The 13,456-nt window shown below is 51.6% G+C and overlaps 1 protein-coding gene across 2 annotated transcripts in view; it reads left to right on the top strand.

The window, feature by feature from the left end:
* Nucleotides 1–10,335: 10,335 nt before the first annotated feature.
* The window catches only part of CASP2 (caspase 2), a 182,307-nt gene continuing 179,186 nt past the window's right edge, over nucleotides 10,336–13,456 (top strand). For both annotated transcript variants that reach the window (XM_078655848.1, XM_078655849.1), the window contains exon 1: nucleotides 10,336–10,441. The gene's annotated coding sequence lies outside the window, so the exon portion shown is untranslated. The remainder of the gene's footprint in view (nucleotides 10,442–13,456) is intronic.

Genomic DNA, 13,456 nt, shown 5'->3' on the forward strand with positions numbered 1-13,456 from the left:
GACCACCTCTCCAACGAAAGCGATTTTTCAAAACAAAGGAAAAGATTTTATTTACATCGAGTCAAACATTCACGCTTGCGATCGGATGGCCAAGCAGACTCTCTGTTTATGAAGCAGTTTTCCTAAGCTGTGTAACAGGTCGGTTTGTGTTAAAACTTAAAAATTATGTTTTCAATACACATTTCTCAACCCTTCCCCCCAACCCGCTCCTAGCTAAAGCTCGGATCACATCACTTTCCCCCTCCCCCAAGTAGTCCGAAACGAAGCAGCCAAACTTAGTTTGTGTTGTGATCCAAAGTAACATTTGGGATAATGGCACTTTCTTCGGACCCCCTCCCAGTTAGTTGCCGCAGAAAGGCCCGTTTAAGACTTCCGTTTAGGAAATGTAGGCGACACCAGCCTGCACTCGAAATACTGACTTGGCGTTAGCTTTAAGAAGATACTGATAAGACCAACAGATGTTCAGATTTCTTGGAGGCAGGATGTAGATTTCACAAGAAACACTGATCATGGGCCCTCCGTCCCACCCACTCAAAATCCCAAAGATCTCCTGGGAAACATACATAATTCACATGTTAAACCCAAACCTTTGTACATGAACGGATGAAATACATCACCAGGTAGAGAGAAACGCAATTTTAAAGAACGCTGTTAAACAAGCACTGATTTATCTGCAGAAACGTTTGGAAGGGAAGCAATAAGGCGGAAAGAATAAGGGGCATATTATCAAGAACGGCGTTAAAAGTATCGCTTCCTTAGCGGCAGGAAACTGCTGCTAAAGCGGCGATAATGGGCTTTATAATATGCCCTTGTGAATTCCCATAGAAGCCTTGTGAATTCCCATAGAAGCCCAGGTTCTGTGAACCTGGGCTTCTTTGGGAATTCACAAGGGCATAGTATCAGGGCCATTATTGCGTCTATAGCTGCAGTTTCCTGCCGCTAAAGTGGTGATAATTTTAACGCCGTTCCTGATAGTATGCCCCTGTGAGAAGTTGGCCTGATAGGTGATGTTTCCAATTCTGGAACCACCTATTATCAGACCAAACAATCCCTTATGGTGTCAGGTTGTAAGTCAACCTTGTTAGACAAGCTATCCTAGGGGTAGCATGGACTAAGCAGCCTAAAGGCTTAACTTAAGAGGTCGTGTTAAGCGAGCTGTTTTACCACATACAATCCTGTAATATCAAATGAAAGGACACCACACAAGTATATATTATAAAAATATATGTATTTATTACTAAAAACAATCCCCAGTATTCTTTATGAATAAAGGGGCACAAGTGTTAAATCAAAAGCACAGTTTAAACATACAAAGTTGCACAATTATGGATGAGGGCGGGTGGCCACTCAAACCATATACTAAACAAGTGGTATAAGAGATACCAATCGAACAGTGGTTAGGCCTAGGGCCTAGGGAATCGCTGGGAGCAGTCGGGACAAGCAATGCTGAAGTCGGGAGAGGCCCACGGGATTCGGGAGCAGTGCGGAAAGCGCACGCATGCACCAATGTTAACCAATGGTGCGTAAAAGTTGCAAAGTTAAAGTTTAAGGACACTTCCGCTGAACCTAGAGGAACAAAACTTAAGACACAGACCCTAGAGATGTGTACCAGTGTGGGAACACCGGCGGAGCAAAGTTACCTCACCCACAGGAAGCGGGTGCACAGGGTCGAAGTTGAGTCGGGTTTTGTCACGCAGGCTCTTGGTGCTTGAAGCTGAAAGGGCTGCAGGCGGGGTGAAAGAGAAGTGTCCGGTGGAGTCCAAGGGTGGACTCGAGTCGAAAAGTACCTGAAAGCAGAGGGGACAGAGTCTGGGTCACTCAGCAGTGACCAGGGTGGAACCAGGACGGAACCAGGCAATGTCGGGCGCAATCAGGTGGTCGTCGAGGAGCTTCTCTCCGCTGTCACGTGGGCTCTGGGGCATCTGCGACGTCCAGGAGCGGGTCACGATCTGTCCCACGAGGGCTCTCACCGTTGGCGCAGTCGGCTTCAAGTTTGGAGCAAACAACACTTGGCAAGAGCAATCCACGCGAAACCGGGAGATTGCTTCTCACTCGAACCAGGAGGGTCAGAGTGGGGGCTCCTTTTCAGGGGAGCTGGTGTAGATCTGGAGCAACCAGATTCACAGGTCGAATGTCAAAGTTCGTCGGTACAGGGGCCACTAGCCGGCTGGCAAGTGACCGGGCCAACGCGTTGAGCCAAATGGAGCAGAAGGGCCCCACGCAGCACTCGTCGAGTGTGGAGGGCTGAACTTCGGTGCAAGAGTGGCTCAGGGTTGGGGCTTCTCAAACCCCGGTGTACAGCTTCGAGGGTCACTCGTGGGCTGCACAGTCAGCGGCTCGTGGTCAATTCAAGATGGCGTGCCCCACGCTTCCGGTCGCCTCCACGGGTCTCAGCTCTGCAGGGACTGTGGATCGGGCTGTTGGAAGGCAGGCAAGCTTGATCTCGTCGATCTCTGTCGCTCGAGTTCCGGCGGGAACTGCGACAAAGCAGACGTCGATGGCTGGATGGTGCCTGTTTGCACAGGGTGGTCACTCCTTGACCACAAGGGAGATTCTTCGGGCTTCTACGTCGAGTAGGATGTCGAAGGGTCCAGAATTTCGTTTCTTATGTTTCTTCAGGATAATCTGAAGTGCATTGGCACTGCTCCCAGTCTTATACTAATTTTGGGGGCTGGATTACCTGCTAGGTCCCCTCCTATGGGTGGGACCCAGGAAGTGGGTGGATACACCCCCTTCCTTTGATCCAGGCCGCCCTGGCACGAGGGCTGGAGTGCCCCAGAACCGGTTTGGCCGGATTATGCAAGGGGCAGCCTTGTGCGCCCCAGGCAGTGTCTGGTTTCTTTCAAACCTCCCTGCTACAATCCACTATCTCCTGTCTGGAGGGTGGTAACACCCCCCTGCGACAGGAAACCCTTTGTCCAGGCCCCATTTGGCTGAGTTTCGGTCAGCTTCAGGGGGTCAGACTCTTGTCTGTGGCAGAGGCATCCATTTTGTGGATCTAAGGTCCTTTTAGAAATTAACCGCATTTAAGCAAAGTAACATGTCTTACCCCTCTAGAGGGGTGGAATGCTATCCCCGTCGCCAGAACTGGCGAGGGGATAGTATTCCAAATCGTATGACACCTTACACGACATGTTTTGATAAAGCCAAACCAAAGTTGCTATATAACCGCGAGGATTATAAGGCACTTAAGAGTATATGGTATGGCATTATCCTGAAACAGCTTAGGGAGTTGTTCCCGACAGCTGCAGACAGGCTCAGCTCATGCTAGAGCTCCATCTCACATTAAACCACGCACTCTGCCTCCAGGATTGATGAGGCCTTCCATAGGAGTGGCTCACAGGTTTATATGTGTCCAGATATAGGTTTAGATATAGGTATACTATACCTAAGTAAGGGGTGATTACACCACCTTACCCCAGCTGAGTGATCAGCCAGTTGTGTCAATTTAAGAACCAGCCAGGGGTGGCAAAAGATATGCTGCAGCCCCTGGTGGGCCTTGGTGGCCCCTATGCCCTGGGCACCTATAGTGCATTATACAGGGGCTGACAAGGAGTCCATTTCCAATTGTGGTATGTACCTAGGGTACATGGAATCCATTTTACAGAGAGAGCAGATGGCCTGGGGCCCTGATTAGCAGGGAACCAGGTCAACTAAGTCAAAAAACCAGCTAAACACAGGCAAAAAATCTGGGGTAACCATAGTCAGGTAGCCACCTTCCTACAGCCCCTAAGTGTTTCTACCACGCCCACTGTCCCGCACCGAGTTAAGGGAAGGATACGATAAGCAGACATGGAAACGCACACCCTTTTAACTGTTCCAACACGTTGAGCTGCATGGTTATACAGACACAAGCCCAATTTCTTGACCAAAATTTTTGGTAAAAAACGGACGAGACAGATCAGATAAATAACTTGATATTTAAAATAAATAAAACAAGCAAATGGACAATTCTAGTGCGGGGTGGGTGTGAAAATCCACGGAGTGCGAAAATTCAAGGACAAGGGATTGCGGGTGCAAAAATCCATTGACAACTGAGTGCCGGCGAGGGATGGGGGTGCGAAAATGCAAGAACAGAGTGCGATCGCATTTGCAGCCGGAAAGATAAAAAAAAATGTGATAACCCAGTAATTAAAGGAGAAAGTATCAGGGTGCAAGTAAAGGATCCCGTCCGGGTGGGGCGGGCCAAAAGTGGACAGGGCGGTGTAATGTCGTGACCAGTGATGACACAGTCACGTCGCGGTGTGCGGGTCATGTGACCCTGAAGTAATAAAAGTATGGGGCATGCTCACATCGGCTAGTTGGCGACGGAGACGACACCCGATAGTTGACCACGATATCTGCCTCCTGTGGTTATTGAGTAATAGGCCCCCAGCCCCTCCAAACTTACTTGTGCCCCACAAGTGTCGGCGCTGCCTACTGCGCCCGACATAACATTTGGCGACGAGGGTGGGCGTGCCCTCATGTCCTGGTGAGGCGGCCACAAGGGTATCCTGGTGCTAGCGGCGCTCGTGCCCCGTCAGCTGGCGCTGTCTTGGCCTGGCGCCTGTCGCTCCTGCCCCGTGTGGAGATCGTCATCGCCCCAGCAGAGGCCCGGCGTGGCCGCGAGGTGAGGCTGCCGCCCACGGGGTCCCGAAGTGCTGCTGGACGCCAGCGCGGTCCCTGCGGCTGTGCGCGGCGTGGTTACCGTGCCCCGTGTGGTGCGTAGACGGCAGGCGCGGCCCCACCAGACGCGCGGCTCGCTCTGCGAGGCCGGAGAACGCCCCGAGAGGCGGCCTGCTGCGTGAGGGGGTAACGTGGTCTCGTGAAGGAGACCGGAAGACGGCCGTGACTCTGGCACTGCCCCAACAGGCCCCAAGACAGTGAGGAGGAGCGCTGCGAGAGGCAGCAACCAGCTATACTCAAGGCCCCATAGTGATAAGCCTGGGCAAGTGCCTAAGGAGCCACCAGTCAGGTGGAGTTTCCCTGCACCAAATAGAACACCCAACAAGGGGAATACCACTGAGGTCACACTACAGGCCCTTGCAATATTGGCACACAGGACCAGAAGTACTTCAGCTGACTTGTGAACCTGCCCTCACGCCTCAGATGGCGTCAAAAAGCCGCAAAGAAGGTAGAAACCCGTCCCAGCCAGAAGCTCAGGGCTGGAAGACCCCACATAGCGGTAGCGCTTAAGAAGGACATAGTTGCCCGTGCGTGACTCAATACCATGTCCAATAAAGCCCTTCATAGTTGAAGGATCGCCATCCTCCCTTGCGCCCAAATGGAAAGACTGGGTGGACCGCTTACAGATTTTCTTTGAAGCCACCAAGGTGCACAAAGATCAAAAGAGAGCAATGCTGCTCCATCTCGGAGGGAAGGACATACACAATATTGCCAAAACAATCGTGGAAGCAACGCCGAAGAACCACCATCCCCTAATAAACGCACTCAATGGTCACCCTTGAGACAGGACTATGAGAGATTCATATTTTGACAGGCGCGACAACTTCCGGAGGAATCCTTGGACACGTACCACGCACCGCTAAAAAATCTGGCCTCAAAGTGCGGGTTCCAGGACGAGACGGAAGAGATAAGGGGCCAGGTGATACAAGGGTGTGCTTCCGCCAAACTTCGGGAACGGATCCTCAAGGAATCTGGCAAACCCCTCGCCGAAATCTTGACTCTAGGGCGCACCAAGGAGCTGTCCAAAGCTCGGGCAGCCCACATGGAGGCGGCCCTCCAAGACCCTGTAAAGACGGAGCCGGTTAACGCCGTCACCACCAAACCCGCGACGAAATGGAACAAGAAAGGACCCCGCAATGCTCCGGCGGCAACGGCCACAACGTGTGGATACTGTGGTGGACCGCCACACCAGCCAGTGGACTGTCCTGCAAAAGGAAAAAGGTGCTCGGGATGTGGACCATTTAACCAAAGAGAAAGTGTGCAAGGCCAAGAAATACCGCAAGCCACGACAGAGGGTCAAAGCGGTGCCTGAGGGTGACAAATCACCAAGTGCTATGGATGATGAGGAGGAGGAAGAGCGGGTGGTACACAAGGTGCACATGATTGGCACTGCCACCCGCAAAGCGCGACGTCTGCCCCAATGCAACATCCAGGTGGGGGACCAAGAAGTCATGGCGGTGGTAGACACCGGGGCCACCATCAACATCAAGGCTGCTGCCCTCCACCGTACTTTGCGACCTGCACCCCCGCTGCAGCCATCAGCAATCATAGTGTTTGCGTATGGTCAGGACACCCCTCTGAAGATTCTGGGGCGCTTCAAAACGCCAGTAACTCATGGAGAACGGATCGTCCATACCAACATATATGTCACCGAAGATGGCCAAGGCATGCTCCTGGGGTGTCGGACTGCCGAAAACCTGGGGGTCGTAACATTTGCCTTTAGCGTGCATCAGGAGTCTATACAACATTAACTGGAAGAATTCTCTGAAGTATTTGAGGGCATTGGAAGGTTCAAGGGAAAGGAAGTCCATCTACATGTAGACCCCACGGTCCAACCCGTCACCTTGCGGCATCGAAGAATCGCCTTCCACTTGAGACCACAGGTCGAGCAGGAACTGAAGAAACTGGAGGCTGCTGGGATCATTAAACAGGTCACCTGTCCCACGCCGTGGGTATCCCCCGTTATAGTCACTCGGAAGCCAAACCAGCCTGACGCAGTACGCATCTGTGTTGACATGCGCCTTCCCAATGACACAATAAAACGCGAGCGCCACATTACCCCAACTATTGACGACCTCATCGAAGAGATGGCAGAGCCTGCTGGTTCTCCAAACTCAACTTACGATCTGGATACCATCAACTGGTCCTTGATGAGGCGTCACGAAATATAACCACATTTTCAACCCATGTGGGGCTACGACGTTACACTCGGCGGAGCTTCGGTGTATCCAGCGCTGCGGAGGTGTTTCAAAATGTCATACAAGAGCTAATTCCGGACATTCTAGGGGTCATCAATGACATCATGGTCCACGCCAAGTCGTTGCCTGAACACAACGCCCGTTTCATGCAAGTACTGCGAAGGCTACGAGATGCTGGTCTTACGTTGCATAGAGAGAAATGCGAATTCTTAAAGACAAAGCTCCAGTTTATCGGCTACACCTTTTCCACGGAGGGAGTTAACCCGGATCCCGAAAAGGTGCAGGATATCAAGAATGCTGTCGCCCCTGCCAGTGTGACGGATGTTTGTAGCTTTCTAGGTATGGTCAACTACTGCGGTAGATTCATCAAAGACCTTACCACCCTCACACTGCGGTTGCGAGAGCTGACCAAGGACTCTGTCCCGTGGAAGTGGGGTCCAACTCAAGAGAAGGCATTCAAGGACATTAAAAACGCCCTCTCGGAAGCCACTACACTGGCTTTCTTCGATCCAGAGAAAATGACCCAAATTGCCGTCCATGCAGGCCCATTGGGCCTAGGAGCTGTACTTTTACAGAAACAACGTCGGCAGGAAGACTGGGCCCCTGTGGCGTTCACAAGCAGATCCCTCACAGCAACTGAACAGCGATATTCCCAAATAGAGAAGGAGGCCATTGCTATCCATTTGGGGTGCCGCCACTTCCACTTATATGTTTATGGGAAACCGTTCGTTGTCACGACAGATCACAAGCTTCTAGTGGCCTTATTTGCAGGAACATCCACGAAGCCTCCGCCAAGAATTGAGAAGTGGATGCTACAACTTCAAGATTACAATTGTCGTGTGGAGTATCAACCCGGATCCCGCAACCCTGCGGATTATCTATCACGACATCCTCGAGCAGCCACTGACAAGGAGATGGAGGATGCTGCTGACACCGAAGAATACGTCAAATATATCACTGCCCGGACTTGTCCAATTCCCCTGTCCATGCAGGATCTATCCGAGGCCACTGCCAGAGATGAGTGCCTCCAAAGGGCCAAGCGAATTCTGCAACATGGCAACTGGCACAAGGCCAAAGAAGAATGAAAGATTCTGACAATTCCTGCTCAAAGGATTATGGAAAGTTTACACCATGTGAAGGACGAACTCACTGAAGACGCTACTGGTTGTCTGTTAAGAGGGCATCATCTGGTCATCCCTACGCCGCTAACAGATCGATGTGTGCAACTTTCCCATGTGGGGCATCAGGGCATGGTAAAGACAAAATCACGACTTCGCACCAAGGTGTGGTTTCCCATCATGGACGAATTGGTGGAGAGTGCGGTTCCGTCGTGTCCGGCATGTCAAGTCACTGGAGATTTGCCTCACCCTGCCCCTGTTATAACAGAGCCTAGACCGCAGTCACCCTGGTCTTGTGTAAGCATGGATTTTGGCAGCCTACCTGAGAGCCGACACACACTGGTAGCAATTGATGACTATTCCAAATATCCAGAGGTGGAAATTGTAACGTCTCCCAACGCTGCTGAGATAATACCTAAAATAGAGAAAGTCATGGCCACCCATGGCTTGATACAGGAGTTACGCATGGACAATGGGCCCCCTTTTCAAGGACAAGAATTAGCTGCCTACCTCACAGCCCTGGGTATACGGCACCGTCAAATCACGCCCCGTTGTCCTCATGCTAATGGTGAGGCAGAACGATTTATGAGGAACCTCAAGAAGGTCATTGGAATTGCCCATGACAAGAGCCAATCCATCGAGCTGGCCATCTTCACGTTCCTTCGCAGTTACCGGCAGACACCTCATACCACCATTGGGGTGGCCCCTGCTTACTTGCTGATGGGTCGGGTAGTCACCGATTCCATACCCCATCATCCCCAATGGCAGCCGGAAGACCCTAATGACACTCGGATTGATGCTCGACGGAAAAAGGCTCACGCACAAGTAAGCCACCGACAGAGTGCACAGGAGAGCCGGATTAAGGAAGGGGACTTAGTCTTGGTGAGAAATCGCTGCCATGCCGGCAAACTCCAGCTCCCCTATGAGAAATCGCCCTGGACAGTAGTGAATATTAAAGGGACCAGAATCATTGCTACTAGAGGACGGGAGACCGTGATCCGCAACGTGTCTCACTTCAAAAAGTTTCATCCGGAACTGATGACATCCTTTGCTGCCCCTTCAGGAACGGAGGATGGTGTCCGTGAGTCCATGGAGCCTGCTCCTGTGGAAGATGCCTCTGGGAATGGTGACCTGGAGGACTCCTGGGTCGGTGGCACTGAGGGTGCGGACAGTGCTGGCTCTTCAGATCTCCTGGATGATCGCCAGTGCGAGGTAGTTCCGGAATCTGCAGTTCCTCCCTCTTCTGGTCGAGGTCTGTCCCAATATCACCTGCGGAGAAATCCTGAACCGTCGTCCAGATTGCGGGACTATATCACGTAAGACTGTTCTATGTATATTGCAGTGTCTGCTGAGTACCCGTGCTTTGGGGGGTGGAGGGTTTCAGTTGGACTATGACAGTTTTATTAGTTGACAATGAAGTTTTGTTTGTTATATTGTTTTGAACATTGTTAGGGAGGAATGTAATGTCGTGACCAGTGACCCTAAAGTAATGAAAGTATGGGGCGTGCTCACGTCGGCTAGTTGGCGACGGAGACAACACCCGATGGTTGACCACGATATCTGCCTCCTGTGGTTATTGAGTAATAGGTCCCCCAGCCTCTCCAAGCTTACTTGTGCCCCACAAGTGTGGGTGCTGCCCACTGCGCCCGACATAACAGGCGGTACCAAGGCGGGACTAAGGAGCCTCCTTTACAATAGCAAGCCTGGGTTTAGCCTGAAGTATGAGGCAGCCAATGGGACGAAGGGGCGGGGCTTCAAGGCCCCTGCGACAGCGTATGATGTCAAAGAGCCCTGGCAGAGCGGGCCGCGCATGCGCGCTGCAGGGCGGGTCTGCCAGACCCAACAATGGACGCCAGTGAAGCAGAGTTTGAAGTACAAAGAAGATGAAGAGTGACACTTGTGAAAGAGAGTGACTCTCAAACGGACCCGAGGCCTGCTTTGTACACGTTACATGTAAACGATGCTCACTCTTCTGAGGCGGCTCCGGGCTCAACCACCAGACACCGACACGAGCCCGGCGGAGTCACTTCCGGGGCGGCTGAGCGCGGCGGCAGGCTCTCTGCGGCTGCAGCGGCTTCTTCCGGGTCACTGAGGGCGGAGCGTTCAGGAAGTTGATTTGTTTCCACCAATCAGAGGCCGTAGGCGGCGCGGCCTGCCTCTTGTCTGGCTCCGCCTCCTGTCACTCACGGAGGGCGGTGTTTTCCGGGTAATTGATTCGTTTTAACCAATCATATGCTGTGGGGCGGTGTCGCCTGCCCCTTCGCCTGTCCGTCAACGCTCTCCACGCATGCCATTGGTTCTGTCCCTCGCTGCGGGGGATGTTTCCTCTATAGTTGATTTGTTTGAACCAATCAGAGGCTGCGGGCTGCGCGGCCTCCTATTGGCTCTGCCGCCTGTCACTCACTGCTGGCGGTTAGAGTGGAAGCCGCGGGTCCTGAGCGCCCGTGTCGGGGGCGGGAGGTAAGGGCAGACCCCCCCCATCCCTGTGCCCCCCCCTCCATCCCCGGGGGTCTCAAGCCAGACCCCCCTGTCCTCCTCAGACCCGGGGAGGGGGGCTCTGAAGCCAGCCCCCCTCCTTCAGACCCCCCCTCCATACCCGGGGCTCTGAAGCCAGCCCCCCCCCTGCTGAGCCTGGTCTGGACTGCGGGGGAGGGGCAATTGTGGACCCCCCCCATGTAACCAGAGCAGAGGACTACCCCTGAGAGACCCCCCCACGCCCCCCTCAGCTGCTGCTTCCCTCTGTGCCCCCCTCCCTGCAGCCTCAAGCGCGGGGGGGTGAGGGGGGCAAGTCTTGCAGACCCCCCACCACCTCATGTAACCAGAGCCCCCCCGCCCTCTCCTTGCACCTGAGATCCCCCCCCACCACCCTATGCTGCTGCTTCCCTCTGTGTCCCCCCTGCAGCCTCAAGCCCTGGGGGGGGGGGGCATGTCTTGCAGACCCCCCATGTAACCAGAGCCCCCCCCCGCCCTCTCCTTGCACCTGAGACCCCCCCCACCACCCTATGCTGCTGCTTCCCTCTGTGTCCCCCCTGCAGCCTCAAGCCCTGGGGGGGGGCATGTCTTGCAGACCCCCCATGTAACCAGAGCCCCCCCCGCCCTCTCCTTGCACCTGAGACCCCCCCCACCACCCTATGCTGCTGCTTCCCTCTGTGTCCCCCCTGCAGCCTCAAGCCCTGGGGGGGGGGGCATGTCTTGCAGACCCCCCCATGTAACCAGAGCCCCCCTTCCTATGCTTATAGAGCTGAGGGTTACACCTGCATAGACCCCCCTCAGCCCCCCCTGCAGCTTCAGGAGTCTGTTTATTGGATTAACTTCTCTGCTGAGAACAACACATTTCATACAAAGCACTTGTTCTAACAATACACAGAAAACAATCAATACAGATTAAAAAAAGTTTTTAATAATTTAAACAAGTTGTGACATACAAATGTTACCACTTTCTCACCTCACCTACCCCCACTTCCTTTGTCTCTCTTTTCTCTCCTCTCCTAATGTATTGCTGATTGTTTGATGTAATGTGTAATTGTTGATCTTTTTCTGTTTTACTGTTAAACCACATTGTTGCACTTCCTTTCGTCTCTCCTGTCCTCTCCTCCGCATCCTCCCTCTTTTTACGTCTCTCCTACTCCCCTCTCTCAATGTATTGAGACTGAACTTTTTTGTCTGATGCCTGATGGAGCTTCCTGGTTTAGCTATAGGTGCGATGGGACGTGGATTCCCTCCTTGGTCTTCACATACTCTGACGGTCCTTAGATAGACTTCTTTTCGTCTCTCCGTATTGTCTCTCCCCCTATCCTCCCTTTCTCACCTCCCCTGACCCCTCCACTACTTTTCTCTCTCCTTTCTCCCTTCTCCTAATTGTATTGCCTATTCTTTTTTTGGGATTTATTGTGTGATTGTTGAACTTTTTCTGTTACATTGTTGATTCTCATGTAAAGCGCTCTGATACCTCCAGGTCTAGCCAGCGCTACATAAAACTCTTTAAATAAACAAATAAAATAAATAGTTAAAAAGCGTCATCAGACTCTGCACAGATGCGCTGTTCTATCTAAATGGTATTGATTTTAAATAGCGCCTTCTAGCCTCAACCAGTATCGGGTTTTAGCATACCGACAATACGTGCACACCACCGTTCAGGGCTCGACAAATCTAAAAAATCTTACTTGACCTGCAGGTCGAGTGAGTAGCCTTTTCTACTCGACCTAACAGCAATTCACTCGACCCACAAACTGATCGCATATGCATTTTCCTGGGTCTTCAACCATATCCCTGTCATATGGGGGCGTAAGGCGTGCTTTCAATACTGCAAAAGTTGAGCTTTTCCTTCCGGATCGCAACAGAGGGGTAACCAGGCCTTTAAGTGGGCCGGGTCCTGCCAGTGCTCAAACCCGCAATTTTAAAAAGCCGGTGCTGAGACTGTTCCCTATCATGATAGGATCTCCGTTTGTGCCCTCACCCGCCAGGGGGAAAAACAGATTTGAATTCAGCAGCATTATCACATTTCATTGCATTTGAGGTAACTTCAAAGAAACGCATTATATATAGTACTTTCACAGTCTCATCATGTCGGAACGGAAGTATTTTCAATATTATATATAGTTATGCCAAAGGTGTTGCTTATTTATCTTATGCAAATAACGATTGACAAAGCCAATAATCCTATATTGTTGTGGGTGTAATGTTACATGTTGTATTATATGTCAGGATGCAATGACAGAAGCAGCAAAATACCAGTGCTCAGCACAGATCTTTAGCTTAGGTGTTTTAAGCCATGACAATAATGATATCGACCATGCCCCTTTGAGAGATCCCCCCAGTTTATTCATCCAACTTAAAACTCTGGCCGTAACACACTAGGCTATAGTACTTTGCATCGCCGCAACAGGTGGTCCCTGATTTAAACTAAAGCCTTTGAATACTGTGACACATGACTCTGGCCTGGGACCTGCATTACATTCTGCAGGGACCCCATACTTTTGTGTTATACCACTAATAGGTTCCCTGGTTTTGTTTAGTCACGTTGGTGACTGTAAGGGGACCACCCAGTAACTTGAAAAAAAACGTTATTGTTCGATTAATTAAAATCATTACAATATGCTAACATTCTAAAAATTATCTAAAAACCAAATAGGTTAAGACACCTGATTATTGCCACAGTCTAATTTGACCTAAAACATTCGTTACAGTGTCATGTTCTAGTAATACTGTTTTAGTGCAAAGAGCGTTTATTTATAAGACAGAGGTTTGTCCATCTCTCCCCTGTTTCCAGACCTGTAGATTTATTTCTGCGGCTCAGCATTTGCGGTTAGTCCTGCACGGATTAGGTCTGTAAATTTCCCCAGCCGTGCTGCTATTTGACTTTCTGTGGAGGAAAAGCACAAGTCCGAGATTTCGCTGCATCGCTTGAGGCCCTGAGCTCTGCAGATTGGGATGACCAAGCGATGCCTCTCACTGGCTAGCTTTGGGCAGCAACAC

This window comes from Lissotriton helveticus, chromosome 7 (genome assembly GCF_964261635.1).
Source record: "Lissotriton helveticus chromosome 7, aLisHel1.1, whole genome shotgun sequence".
Lineage (NCBI taxonomy): Eukaryota > Metazoa > Chordata > Amphibia > Caudata > Salamandridae > Lissotriton > Lissotriton helveticus.